The sequence below is a fragment of the Panicum virgatum genome, chromosome 5N (assembly GCF_016808335.1).
Source record: "Panicum virgatum strain AP13 chromosome 5N, P.virgatum_v5, whole genome shotgun sequence".
Taxonomy (NCBI): Eukaryota; Viridiplantae; Streptophyta; class Magnoliopsida; order Poales; family Poaceae; genus Panicum; species Panicum virgatum.
In genome coordinates this window covers 57542626-57556405 of record NC_053149.1, presented here as the reverse complement: position 1 = coordinate 57556405, position 13780 = coordinate 57542626, and the positions used below count along the sequence as shown (strand labels likewise).

The 13780-nt window shown below is 42.4% G+C and overlaps 1 long non-coding RNA gene across 1 annotated transcript; it reads left to right on the top strand.

Moving 5' to 3' along the window:
• The first annotated feature begins 7347 nt into the window (after positions 1-7347).
• Positions 7348-12812, top strand: LOC120675777. The gene is made up of 6 exons (XR_005675479.1): positions 7348-7836; positions 10545-10691; positions 10803-10865; positions 10986-11039; positions 11668-11745; positions 12567-12812. It is a non-coding gene; the product is annotated as an uncharacterized LOC120675777 (long non-coding RNA).
• Positions 12813-13780: the final 968 nt, after the last annotated feature.

Below are 13780 nucleotides of genomic sequence, written 5' to 3'. Positions count from 1 at the left end.
CCTCACTGTACGGAGCAACAAAGCCGTGTTTAGTTCCAACGCAAAAAAAAAAATTCGATGGAATTTTTTTAATTTGAAGTACTAAATGGGGATTTTTTTTAATTTGAAGTACTAAATGAAATTTATTTACAAATTTTTTTTAGACAGATGATTGTAAATCGCGAGATGAATCTAATGATGCTAATTAATTCATGATTATCGAATGGTTACTGTAGCATCAATGTTGCAAATCATGAATTAAGTAGACTCATTAGATTTGTCTCGTGATTTACAGCCCATTTATGTAAAAAGTTTTGTCAATAGACTTCATTTAGTACTCAATGTATGTATCAAAACATTCCATGTGATGTTTTGTTTTGTGTTTAAGATGTTTACGGTAAAAATCTAAACATGGCCACGATGGTTTGGTATTTCCCTACATTGCCGTGCTGTTGATGATTGAGCAGTAATCTTTCTTTTTTGAGATTTTCATGGTGGAATCGTGGAATGGTTGATTGCAGCATCTGAAAATACCTCTTGCCCCTCGAACCAATCGCAATGTATCATTGCAATATACCTCTTGCCCCTCGAATCAAAACGAGGTCCATCATCATACCTGCTGATTGCGTGGTGGTTGGTTGCTCATGATGCTACTGGGATATGATTACGTCTGATGAGAGGACTGTTGGGAACACAGCCAGAGAGATTCGAGCCTATTGCATTAGCATCTTGGTGATGTACATAGGGCCACCTGATAATTGGGCTTCAAAATAGCTGCTATCCAGTCAGAAGTATCGTTCTCTCGTAACATATCAGCACCAGCATCAGTCATAGCCAAGCGAACACAGTGAATATCTCTTGCTAAATCTTCATTGTGTCACTACAAAGGGGATCCAACCGGATCATGCTGCGCCGCGCCCAGTTCCCACTCCGGCAGCTCCCGCCAAGCCACAATCCTCGACGGCCGTCTCGGTGCGCCACATGAGCGTCTCCGCCGGCTCCGGCTGCTTCAGGTTCTGTCGCCATGGGCAAGCCTTGTCTGGACCACGAGGGTGTCAAGGCAAAGGCCAAGGCGGTCGCCGTCGCCGTCACCCTGTTCGGTTCGTCGGGAGTGGCTGGGGCTGGTTGCTGGGCTGGTGCCCGATCCCACCTGCCAGTCGCTGCTACCAGCCACCAGCAGAGCTGAAATCAAAATCAGCCACCAGCCCAGCCAATTCTGCTCAGCCGAACGGGGCGTTCCGGAGCGTTTTTTTATATATTCAAAAAAAATCAAAATTTCAAAAATATATGTCCGTTTTGAAAAATTTCAAAACTACCCCCGGTCGCCCTATGGGGGGCGACAGGCCCTAGTTGTAATTTTTTTTTCTTCAAATTTGCAACGAGGTTCATGGCCGAAAAAAATGAAAGGGGGGCTGTCGCCCCCCCCCCCACGGGCGACAGGGGCCCTCGGGCGACCGGTGGTCCTCGCCCACAGGGGCGACAGGGGGGCCTGTCGCCCCCCCCCTCGGGCGACCGGGCCATGCCCCCTTATATAAGCAGCAGACCCTCATTCCCTCCTCATTTGAACCCGCAAATTCCACCAAAAATCTAGAAAAAAAGAGAGGGGTGAGGAGAAGAAAAGCGGCAAAGCCCTGCCGGATTCCGCAATTGTGATTTGCAGGTTAGTACATTTAGTTTATGTATTTTTGCATTGGTATTGTAGAGTAATTTAATTTAATTAGTGCTATAGTAGAACCATTTAAGTAGGAGTATAATGATACTTTAGTTACATAGTAGTAAATTAGTTTAGAAAATTAGTACTACACATTTATTATTACAATTGCAGTACTATTAGAGACGTATTTATAAATTAATTACGATTTAGAATATAATTTGGCATATGCAGTATAGAATTTGAGTGTCATCACGTAGTTATGAATACTTATACGTTCTAGTTGAATTCCATACTTAGTTTTTATAGATTATTGAATAAGGTAGTGAAGTAAAGAGTATAACTCGATAAGTATTCTGTGATATACAGATATGTCGAGCAAGATGCAGTTTCAAGTATTTTATGGGGACTACAATATTTTGTATGGGCCAAATGGAGTAGACCTTTCTGCCTTTAAGTGCACATCTAGCGCCATAGATAAATCTCTAGAAAGGAGTTTTGGTTCCATATGTAAGTGGCTACAGCGTGGGTTCCGTGTTGATCCGTTGACACATGTGATGACCGTCCAGTCTCTTATTAATTGGGAGGTAGAAAGTGATTTATGGGAATTGATGATGATACACAGCACTGATGACTGGCAGAAGTACATGCAAGCAGCTCTAGAGCGTGGGTGGCCTCTGGCCATTCTTGTTCAAATCCGGGAGAAGACACAAAATGAAATCCAACATGGTGCAGATCAAGCAACTCCGAGTATTCGAAGGGAGACCAATTATGTTGAGCAAGATGAGTCAGAAGAGATAGAGAACCAAAACATGGGACCACAAGGCCTTGCTGATGAGGGAGAGAGGATACATAGCATTGTGGACGAGATAGAGGCAGAAGACCAAACCGCAATAGAGATGGAAGAATATGAGGGCTCATCTGATGACGAGCGGTACTCATTGCCAAAAGAGTGGAAGGAGCATGATTTTGGCAGTCATGTCGCAGAAGACGTACGAAATCAGGAGTGGGAGTACAGAGGGAATGAGGTAGTGCAAGGTGCAACATATCCAAACATTGAAGCCGTAAAAGATGCTGTGAGACTATGGGCAATATCATTGAAACAAAAATTTAGAGTCGTAAAATCTGGCAGTAAAGAATATGAGGTGAAGTGTGTGAATGATGGATGTCCATGGCGAGTACATGCATTCAAGAAAAATGGAAGTTGAACTGGAAATGTTCCATTGTGACAGAGCACACTTGTTTGCTGTCAAAATTTCTTCCCTCGCATCGCAATATATTATGCGACTTTGTTGCAAAACAAATATATGGGTTGATTATGGACAACCTAAATTATGAGCCAAAAATGATTGTTCGACACATTGAGCAGACTTACCAGTACACCATTAGTTATTTGAAGGCATGGCGGGCTAAACAAAGGGTGTTCGAGATGCGGTTCGGCACATACGAGGCATCATATGATAACCTACCTCGTATGTTATCCCAGGTTGCTGCTAGAAATTCTGGAAGTTTTTATAACACATACCTCGTACCAGCCGTGACTAGGGGGCAAAAAATTATGCAACGAGCCTTCTTTTGCATAGGTGCTTGTGTTAGAGCATTTCAGTGTTATCTTCCGGTGATCTGCATTGATGGCACATTTCTGACTGGAAGGTATAAAGGTCAGATACTCACCGCAATTGGGGTAGATTGCAACAACTAAATAGTTCCGCTCGCATTTGCATTTGTTGAGAATGAGAACTTAGACAGTTGGTATTGGTTCCTTGAACGAGTGAAGGTTCATATTGTTGCTGCACGTCCAGATGTGTGCCTTATTAGTGATGGGCATGCAGATCTGCTGCAATCAATACTGAAATTGCAACGTGGAACTGCGACAACGCCTCCATTATGGCCCGATGTCCAAAATAGGTGGTGCATTAGGCATATGGGTGCAAACTTCTATGGCCACTTAAAGAACAAGGATCTTAAGAACCTGTTTAAGAGGTTGTGCACCTAAAATCAACAGAGAAAATTCAATGCATTATGGCAGATGCTTGATCAGTTGACTGCAGAGCTAGTGAAGGTAAGGGCATCAGGAACAGGCACGAGTCAGGCTGCAGAAGCTAGGGATTCAATTGAGAAGCCATTTTCACAATGGATTCGAGGTGCACCTAAGAAGAAATGGTCATTCCTTTATGATACCAACGGAATACGGTATAGTATTCAGACAACGAACCATGCGGAGCGTTTCAATATGGTTATGCGTTCTTGTCGTGTCTTTCCTCTTGTGGGAATTGTTGAGTTCATCATGTATGGGTGCATGAAGTATTTCAGAGAGCGTTACATGGCTGCAAGCATAAACATCAGCAACTCCCAAATTCAGTCTTGCACAAGAGTGACAAAATATATGCAAGAGAAGATTGAAAAGGTCAAACTGCACCGCGTCATATCGACAGGTACAATGAAGCATAGATTTGAGGTTCTATGAAAGGAGAGAACTGGTCGTGGTATCCGTAGAGATAGGGTGGTACAGGAGAGTTTGATTATAGTAGATGGCAAAGTCTTCTGCTCCTGCATGAAGCCTAAGTTATTACATTTGCCATGCTCGCATCTCTTTGCGGCATGTGCAGAGTCTGAGTTGCAGCCAGTAGTATTTGTTTCACCTTATGTAAGGATCATCGGGGGTGTCCGACCCTAGAGGGGGGTGAATAGGGTCGCTAATCGCTTTTTACCCTAGGGCTCAATCTAATTGCATAAGATAAACCTAACACGTCCTACACATGCTAGTTATGACTAAGGTTTATCTATGCTACTCTCTACTTACCCCTAAAAACTTGCAACCTATAGCCAATCCTAATCAAACTAACTAGGAAAGTAAAGGCATGCAAGATAGAGTAAATGCGGAAACGTAATACGGTAAGTAAAGAGATAAGTGCGAGAGGGATGCAAACTCCCGAGTAGACACGGTCATGTAACGTGGTTCGGCACAAACGCCTACGTCCACGGGACACCGAGGCTCTTTCGATCACCGTTTTGCACTACGCCACCAATGGCGATGTCGGCAAGCAAAGGCAAGTGCCCACAAGACACCGAGTCTCATGTACCGCCACCGTCTCTCTCGGTCACCCGGCCGTAATCCACTACGGAGCTTCTCCACCAAGGAAGGGGCCTCCTCTTCCCCCGCACAAAGTGTCGTTGCCACTCCACACCAAGACGGAGGGACACACGACGGATCACAAGTTGCTTGCCGCAGCAAGGCTTCTCTCAAGGGAGCTCTCGCAAGAACTAATCCCTATTACAAGCACTAAGCACTCTCACAAGTGTGCTTAAGCCTATATGATGTACAATGAAGCTCTATGGTGGTTGGAGATGTTCTTAGGTGTGTGTGGGATGTCCAGCAACTCCAGCAAACTTCAAATGGCCGGGGTGAGACGTATATATAGGCCACCAAGTCTTGTAGCCGTTGCTCCAACGTTTAGCTGAAAATCTGCGTATCACCGGAAGAACCGATGCCTCTTGGCGGGGTAGCGTCGGTTCATCCGGTCACTCATAACCCGAAGTAGCCGTTGAAGTCCTGACAGCTGACGCAAAGACCACCGGTTGAACCGATGCTTTGTTCTGATGCATCACCGGTTCATCCGGTGCTTAAGAAACTTCTCCTGACAGCTGACGTCATTACACCGATGGTATGCACCGATGCCTCACCGGTTCAACCGGTGCTGAAGAATCTTCTCCTGGGGTCTTGACATCGTCTCTGGAACATAGGACGCCCAATGCACCGATGCCCCCTTTTTGACCCGTCGGTTCAACCGGTGCCTATAGGCTGACTTGGCTTCGATTCTCTTCTGCACCAAACTTCATAGCGCCGGTTCTTCCGACAAGCGTCGGATGCACCGATGCTTAGGCATCGGTTCTTCCGGTGCTCCTGATCCGAAGAGTTTTCAGGGCGCTGCCCTGAGACCTGCGAGGGGCGGCTCCCCCTCGACCGCCCCGTCCGCTAACCGGGTAGCGGAACCCCCGTAGGGGTGGCCCTTCGGGCCTTGCTACGCCTATCTTCTCTTTTTCTTTGTCATCACTTAAACCTAAAAGCCTGAGAATGATCATCCTAACAATCATATTAGTCCAAGTGTTGTGTTGTCATTCGATCACCAAAATCACTCGAAATGGCATAAATGGTGCCATGTTCGTTACACCTTACTTCAGCAAGGAAGCAGCTGTATCCACCTGGGGACATGAGGTATACGGGATTGGAATAGTGGGGCCTTTCATTCAGGATAATGAGAATAAGATGTTTATTCCTGATCCAGCCACTAAGAAAGGCAAAGGCCGCCGTCAGACGCGTCGTATTCGGAATGGTATGTACGAGTCTGAAGCAAGCAAGGCAGAAAAGCGTTGCAGCCAATGTGGAGCATTGGGTCACAACTACAAGAAGTGTCCTCAGAATGCACTTCACAATGCTGCTGACGTCGGTCCTTCCGGAAATCCCAGAGATGGAGCTCCTCCTACGTTCAGATGACCATCGGCGAGAATTGCTCGTGGAAGGCATTCGGTGTCATGATCCACAATTGTGTCGAACATATCTATAATATGTAGTAATCGTACGTCCAGTTTGTATGGAACATATCTGTAATTTATAAATATCGTGCGTAGAGTTTGTATCGAACCTATCTGTAATATATAGTAATCAAACCTAAATGTAATTTATAAATATTACGCATCCAGTTGTATGAAACATATATGTACCTATGTGTTCTCATATATTTTTGAATGCAGGTATGGAGATGGACTCCTTGCTAGACCTAGTTATCGACTCGAGCCACAGGTCTTACTTTGCAACAGTTGAGCACCGAGCCCTAGAGGTGCTACGTCCTCGTCCACCCGGTGAGGCGATCTCTATACACCACGATTGGTGTGACAGGTATGTAATGAAATATTATTGTTTATCACTTATGTATTCTTCGGTATTCTTTTGTTTCGACAATTTTGTTTATTGCAGGTTACGTGAGGCCGATCTACTGACTCTGAGCCGTCTTGTCGAGGGTGGGCCTATTCAGCTCGACCGATCCCTCTTGACGGCGCTCGTCAACAGATGGAGGCCGGAGACACATACGTTCCACCTCCCGTGTGGGGAGATGACTCCTACGCTGCAGGACGTGGCCTACCTCCTCGGCCTCCCTATCGTCGGGGAGGCTGTAGATCCGCATGTGGTGGCGGCCTCGTGGAAGGATGACCTGGAGGCCCGTTTTGCCCTGGTTGACCACGTGGAAGAAGTAAGTCCGATCAACCCGCACCCGCGAGCAGCAGGTCTTTCGAAGACTTCTTCCTACAGTTTACAGTACGTATTCATTGCATATTTAAATTTAATTGTTGCAATTCACATGTTCCATTGTCAGTTGAAATCATTAATCTTAATTGTTTATGCAGCCTGCCCTGTTGGCTGCGGATGCCGACGAGTACAGTGTAACCAGATCGCTGGAGACGTACCTACTTTGGTTGTTTGGTTACATCATATTCAACAACACTCATGGCAACTCGGTCGATAGGATTCTCCTTCCGTATGCACGGGAGATTGCATATGGGGACGAGGACGTACCTCGTTGCAAATTTGAAAAAAAAATTCCATCTAGGACCTGTCGCCCCCATAGGGCGACCGGTGGTATTTTTGAAATTTTTCAAAACAGACATATATTTTTGAATTTTTGTTTTTTTAAATATAAAAAAGAAAAAAGTCTCGTTCCGGAACCACGCCGTCTCGTTGGGCATCAGTGGGCCCGTATCGGCATGGACCGGATAGCCATCGTGGACTGGGCCCGACCAGACCGGCGTATGTATAGCGTCTAATTAGAGGCATGCGTTTTCTTTTTCACCTGCGGACATTTTTGCTTCTGTATAACATCGAGCGCAGCTCAGCCATTGATTGCTTAGGATAAAGCTATATCTTGCCCGAGTGTTTCTACCAGCTCCATCACCCATTTTTGGAGCCGTTCGATTTTGTCTGGGCACGCATCTGGGGTCGTCCATCTGGGTGGTGCCGGTCTATCCTGTTCTTTTTTTATTAGCTTCTATGGGCCCATATTGTCAGTCTTTATTTGTTTGTTTTTTGGAAACCACGCCCATTTTAGCTGTGGGTGGCAGCTAGCCCAGGTCGCTTTCCCCATTTTTGCTTTTCCCGTTTGTTATCGAGGGCGCTCTGCTCAGAGCGAGGGGCTCTCTCTCGCCGCGCTCAGGTGAGGCGATTTCTTCATCTCTCAGCCCCCCATTCGATTTAGTTTGCAGATTTTGAGGTCTGCACTCTCTCCGCGAGGGTTTGTTATGTTTTCCATTCGAGCTAGTTCGCTGCTATAGTTTGATTTCAACGTTTATTTGGAATTATTTTCTGGGATTCTCGTTCCTAGGTCTCTGTTTTTGGTGAATCCGCGCTCGTCCCCTGCTCCCCCCACCTCATCCCCCTTGTGTGGTTTTCGATCTGCTTGTTCCCTGTGTGCATATTGGATGGGCGACTCGAAATCCCCCCATATTTTCTATCGGTATTTTCTGCTGCGCACCCACACATCCCCTCTCTCGCGCTTGATTTTCGATGTTGAATCCCCCTCCTCCACCACCACCACCACGGCGCACACCTCGGCTTGATTTTGATGCTGGGAGATATTCTCTTTTAGTCAGCCTGAGTATATGCATTTTTTGGTGTGTTTAATTTTGTTTGGGTATCTACGGCCGATTGATTGATAGAGATTTTTTAGTCCATCTCGCCCCCTTTGCTCTGTTCTGGTACGCAACGTGGCTGCCGATTGGTGCATATTTGCAAGGGAATTTTGGTTTTCCCAGAGTACAGTTTGCAAATCTATTCGTTATTAGGGATTTGGGGATTCCATGGGGTATAGTATTCTCGGTATTTTTGAGGGGCAACTAGTTATTCCAATTTTTTATAGTGGCTTCATGCACACACGCCCCACACATTTTCAGTTATGTGAGGTCAATTTGATAGGGTTATATGCTTTTTGTTTTTTATTTGACTTTTTCATTTCAAATGAAAAATGCATTGTGCTACAATTTTAGTGCTGCCCTTCCAATATTCCCAGATCATATTAATGCACTATATATCTTTTGTTGGTGTATATAGCAGTCATTTTACTTTATTAGTGGTGCCCAAACTACACCTGCAGCTTTCTCTGATCCATATTTTGACTACGAGATTCACTATGTCATATACATCTAGGATGAGACACATTTAAACTGTATTGCCTTTGCAATGAACTTAAGACTATCAATCTACTACTGCTTAGTTTCTACACAGAGGTACCTGAACCCCTGCATTTGTCACCAACTTTGCGGAACCAATGGTTCCTAGTGTCGTGCTAATTTTTAGAGTTGATGCCATACCCATCTCTGTCTCGATTGAATCTCATCTAAAATTTTCTGTATAGTTGAACAACTAAACACTTTTGCACTTGCAGCTTGTTGAATATACAAAGCTGGTAGTTGCACTACATTTTTGTTAACTCTTTGGCGTCCTTGATGATTGTTAGAGAATATATTAAGTAGTAAGCATTCTTTTATTTTTTAGTCCTCGTTTGTACTTAAAGTGTGTCATTCACATTCGTAGTTCTTATTTTCAGTTAAAGTTATATCATTATATATTTTCAGCTCTTTGCTAATTGAAGCTGCTCCATTAGTAAATGCAAAAATCTGAACCCTCCCACCCTCTTGCTCTCTCGCGTCCCGGGTAAAGTTGCCTCTAGTTATCAGTCTTTTCCAATATCATATAGGTTCACTTACAGCTAACCTGGATTAAAGTTACAGTTAAATTTTGACCGTAATTTATGTGTTATCATTACGTAAATTTTGGATCTACTTGATATACAGTGTTTTGTTTTGTCATGTCCAAACTGAGTAATTTGAACCACCTATTCATATCAACATCTAGTGGCAATTGCTCTTCCTGTGCATTCGGCATTAGATTCAATAGTTGGTCATCTGCCTGGTTTCAATCTATTGGATTTTTTTATAGTGGCATTTCGTTGATAACCCCCCCCCCCCCCCCCCCCACACACACACACACATCAAAATCATTGATATGTGAGTCTTTGTAGCTACCCCCATCAAAATCATTGATATGTGAGTCTTTGTAGCTAATGGTGTATTATGTTCATTTGATTATTTTGGTTCGGGGGCTTAAAGTTCTTAGGACATAGTTATTTGTTACAATGTGTATACTGTGAGAAATGAAAATTGATTGGGAATGGTATGAGTTTGCTACAGTACAGTGTGTGTTCTCTAGGAAATGGAAATAATATTATTGCAGCTAAATGTTGGAATTCAGTAGTTAGTGCACAGCTTGGTTTTAATATTTGCATGGGCTATTCTTTTTATTTCTGTATTAGAATATCAAATGCAATAGTGAAGTAATTCTTGCTCTGATCTCTTAATCAATTTGCTTGCTCTGCTAGTGGTCAATTGCCCCATAGAAATAATCTGAACTTCTATCATCTATACATTCAGGATTCACTTAGGACCCAAGTTATGTTTTGATGTGGTTTCATGTGCAAGATACACCTCGCATTCCTGTATGGGTCTTGTAGGGGATTTTTGGTCTCGTCAGGGTGGTTGCAATCTTAGAAGGGGGGGGTTGCAGTAATAGTTTTTATTCCACTTTTTTTTGCCCCTTGATACTGCTAGTACTACAAACAAATATAATGTATTTTCCAAAGGGGAGGACATTGATAATCTCTATGTAACTACTTTTACTTTTAATTTACCACACATTTTATTCTCAGAATACAATGACTAGATAAGCAATCTATTTTTGCAAGTTTTATACCATGTGTATTTTTTTCCTTCTTTTAAATACACTATGACAATGTTTTAATTGCACCGATCTGCTCCACTGTAAGTTCTGAGTTGGTGTCATGTATCAATTTTTATACATGTCTATTAGATGGCTACTAGAAGACGCAGAGAGCTACCTGATTATGGTATGAGTAACATAGGAGAAGAAGTTGATGACGCCCCCATTGATGAATGTTCATCCGATTCTGATGGCGCTGGACTATCCGAGCCTGATGGTGATCCCGCTCAAAGTGAAGTTAGTGTGTCTGCCAATTTATATATTTCTAATTTCCCTTTCATTCCCATTTTTACTTGGTACATGCCTAGTTTCTTATTTTCATGCATTTTTTTAATCTAAATGATTCAGGGATCTTCCTCTAGTGATGACCAAGCTTTGCAGCGAAAACTGTACAAGGAAGTTTTAATAGATGTAAGTTTTAAAACTGGACCCCCCCTCACCCCCTTTTATGTTCTGCATATTGTCCGTCTTTTTCTATTTGTCTCTTCACTAATGTGACTGTCAATATTTTTGTTTTTTCACGTTCAACAGTATGAAAGGCTTAAAGAATTGAAAAGGAAACTCAAGTTGTCTGTAACCCTTGAGGTATTTTTTTCATTTTATGTACTCCCTGTTTTTTGCCTTCTCATGTTCTTGTTTTGCTTTATCTATTTTTTAAGCCCCGTTATTTTTTATGTACTCCCTGTTTTCTGCGGGTGTTGCAACTTCTGAATATTCCTCTTCAGCAACGCCTCCAATTGGTTCAATCTGCATTATTATAGCTTCTTCAAATTTTGCACATACATATATACTGGCAGGGCCTCCCCCCTCCCCCCTCAATCAAACTGATCTATGTGAATCAATATTTTTTAATACATGTTTTCTATGAGTGGGGTGGAGTGGGGAGAGGGGGTGGCTTTAGCATTTTTTCTGCCCTGCGTACCTGTTGTAACTGCATGCCTTGGAATATATCCTCTCTCCAGTTAGTGTGGTCATTGCCTGTTTCATCTTCTCCAGACAGAACCTGCATTTCCCAAAAGGGGGGAGGGATTATTTGTTATTGTAACATATTTGGTTCATCTAAAAATATTTTTCATTTTGCGGGATTAATGTGTCTGACCAAGATTTTTTTGCAACATGCATCATACAAATTATGTATTCTTTTTCATCACATTTTCCCTTTTCAATCTGTTTATTTTTTTACCTTCTTTTGTTGTGCTTCAATATCCACCAGGCAGTTTGCTGAATCTTCAAATGTTGCTTCCTCATGTCGCTCAAAGTCAAAAGTTTCCGACACAGTACCCTGCAAAAGGTATGTCTTTCTTTTTAAAAAAAATTTGTGTCTGCAAAGATGAATATTTTTTTCATGTCATATGTATATTAACATCTAGGTTTGCGCAATCTTGCTCTTTGTGTGAGCCCACGTTATCTTGACTTTTTTGCCCTTCACTCATTGAACCCATTGAAAAGTTGGTATTGTGACATAATTCAGGATGGCAATGTTCAGCCGCAAATTCCTACTCCCAAATTTGGATAGCATTAATTAATACCTTTTCTGGACACATACATATAAGCAATAGTTTTTGTGATCTGCAGTATGCAACATTTTTACCTCATAACTATATCCAGCGTTTAGCTTGCCCACCAAACCTGAATCTATCTGTTCTATCTCCGGTTCGATGTCTTGTTCTTGCGAGTTTTTAATCTGCTCAAACAAAAGCCCTGTGTATGTGCCCTGCAACACAAGTTTTGTGGTTCAATTGGTGCAGTATATACATACATATGTGCATGTGTACGTGCATGTGTATTTTTTTCATAAGCTCCGTGTGCTGTTAATATCCTTTTTCATTTCTATTTTTTTTTCACACTCACCGGGCAGCTGTTGGAAATAATGGTATTGAAGTAATCATTGAATCCAGGCATCCCATCATAATTGATCATCTGTATATCAAAAATTGATTCATCAGTTTTTTTCTTAAAGACCTCCAGACTTAGGAGCCTGAATCAATATGTTTCTATTTTTTGACTATACACCACACAAGTCACCTGTAGAAGTTGATTTGCTAGTAAATTTGACATCTGCAATTGGGTCTGCTGCTCGAGCGATAATTCATATCCCTTTTTCTCTGTCAGGTGCTCCAGTGTTAGCTAATCTTGTCTGCCCTATACAAAAAAGATACTTAAGTTATGCTCAGGGATCATAACTTTTTCGTATCTGAATATGGATATACTTATATATCAATCACTATTTTCTTTTCTGGTTTTTACATATGGAATATGTTGTATTTACATGACCATCATAGCTGTAAATTCAGATATATTGAACTGTAAAAACACATAACCAGCATATGGATGTTCACTGTGTGATCTGAAGTTGGAAAACACCATCTACAAGTTTTTTTGTACCTCCATATTTTGGATTTTGCAGCTGCATGTACTTTCAGTATGGCTTTTTTTGAAGTTTTGCATTTTCAAAAAGTGGCTGTAGTGGAGTCTCTCTCTTTGGAAAAGATTTTTTGTATGAAACATTCGGTAATCAGAAACATATGAGCAAATGCATGCATTACAATGAAATATATTGTATTTACAGTTTCATTCCACTTTTTTTTACATGACTGACTCCACTGTAATTTGTGCTAAAGTCTACTGTAATTTTGACCACTTTAATTTTGTGCTAAAGTCTACTGTATTTTCAGCATAATTGAACTGTAAAGTATGCAACTTAAGATGTCCTTTTTGTCTAGTCTACAATATGCCCATCCTACAATGCATGTTTATACCAGATTTAATAGTCTATGCCCCCACTATAGAAATTAGCATCTCGAAACATCAATTATGCTGGGGATTTTTCAATGGTGCTATTTTGTTGGCGTGCATGTTCAAAGTTTTCTTTGATCTAATCTCACCTGGAAATTTGTTGATGCACCCCCACACTGTTGATTGTTGGCATGTACTCTTCCCCAGCTATCCTCCACTCGGTTATTCTCCATTGGGTTTTTTTGCGCCCCTGCCCTCGAGGTGTTCTTCCCCCGATCTATTCCATCGGCTTCGAGGCGATATGGCTTTGAGCTTTCTTGCACGCCAAGATGGGAAGTCTGCCTAGTGCCTTTTTCCACTTTTGTGCAGCACTTCTCTTTTTTTTATGGGCTGCCATTTTTTTGGGCCTGGGTTTTTTATTTTTATGGGCCTTAAACCCTGCCTTAGTTCCCACACCTCCCCTATTTCATAGTTGCCTCCGTTTTGAGGATGGGCTGATGTTTTCACTGTTTATTTGGGCCTCAACATCTATTCATTTACTGTTTACACTTGTTTACACCCAATTTTACATGGCAAAGGCTACTGTAATT